General features: G+C 40.1%; 1 pseudogene; it reads right to left on the bottom strand.

The window, feature by feature from the left end:
* Nucleotides 1–503: 503 nt before the first annotated feature.
* On the bottom strand, nucleotides 504–994 carry LOC102762203 (annotated as a pseudogene).
* Nucleotides 995–1,261: the final 267 nt, after the last annotated feature.

The raw sequence follows: 1,261 nt of genomic DNA, 5'->3' as shown, positions 1-1,261 counted from the left end.
CCAAGGCAGGGGATCAAACCTGCACACCTGCAACTCAGGTACATGCCCTAGACTAGGAATCAAACTCGAGCCTCTTTGGTTCATAGGGCAATGCTGTAACTACTGGGAAACACTGGCTAGGGCTCTTCTTTTTAAATGAAGGTTGTTGTTTTTTTAATCATCACCCAAGGATATTTTTTTAAATTGATCTTAGGAGAAGTGGCGGGGGGCGGGGGGAAACAGAGAGATAGAGATAGAGACAGAGATAGAGAGAAACACTAACTGATTGCCACCTCCCAACTGGGGATCCAACACACAACCTGGGTTTGTGCTCTGACACAGAATCTGAACCTATCACCTTTTGGTATACAGGATGTCGCACACCAGTCAGGGCTAAATACTGGTTGATGTGAGGTTTTATTTGCTAAGAAATAATTTCATTCAAGCTCATCTACAAAGTCCTAAATAAATGGATTATTCAAGGTGGTTTAGATCTCAATGTAAACACCCTGACTTGATAGGCATTAGTTATAGGCTTCCAAGTTCCCATTCTTTAAACCAGTAAAAGAAAGAAAATCCAGACTAATAATGTTTAGCTTCCACATTATTAGTAAACTCTTTGGTGGCTTTCTGCAATTGAGGCCGGGGTGGGCCCATTGGAAAACCAGACACCAGACACCAGAGTCATGATGACTTCGATCTGTGACATTCTAAAACCTAGTTTGACTACACAGTATATAAATTCCAGAATTAAAAACTGATAATTCAAGGCTGAAGAGAAGTCCTTCTGTTTAAAAGCCTTCAACATCTGGTTTGCCCCAGGTAGTTATAGGTACTGTACTCTGTTCCAGTCACTCTCAGCAGTTGCCCACCACCCCCCAAAAGAAAGCAAACTGTCACTGGGAATTCTGATCACCACACTGCCCAAAGTCCAAGAGATCTGTGTCACTAAATTTCAGCCCTGGGAAGGTGGGGATCTTCTGAATCCCATCCAACAACTCCTCAGCACAAATTGCTCAAAACAATGAATGCCTCATTAATCTGACAACAGATATGTCTATTTTATTTGGTATATTTTCTTAAATCTCTACCCCTGATGGATAGTTTTTTTTATTAACAAGTTTTATGCATGGTTTTGTACTCTACTTTTAACTTTTAACCTCTTATTGTGAGCATATCTTTAAGTCAATAAATTTTCTTGAAAGCATTTTCATGGTTGCATGCCATTCAACTGTGCCATAATTCATTTAACTGGTCCCTTATTACTGGCATTTTTCTCCTT

This window comes from Myotis davidii, unplaced genomic scaffold (assembly GCF_000327345.1).
Source record: "Myotis davidii unplaced genomic scaffold, ASM32734v1 scaffold1753, whole genome shotgun sequence".
In the NCBI taxonomy this organism is placed as follows: Eukaryota; Metazoa; Chordata; class Mammalia; order Chiroptera; family Vespertilionidae; genus Myotis; species Myotis davidii.
Note: the sequence above shows the minus strand (reverse complement) of the source record. Positions and strands in the feature narration are given on the sequence as shown.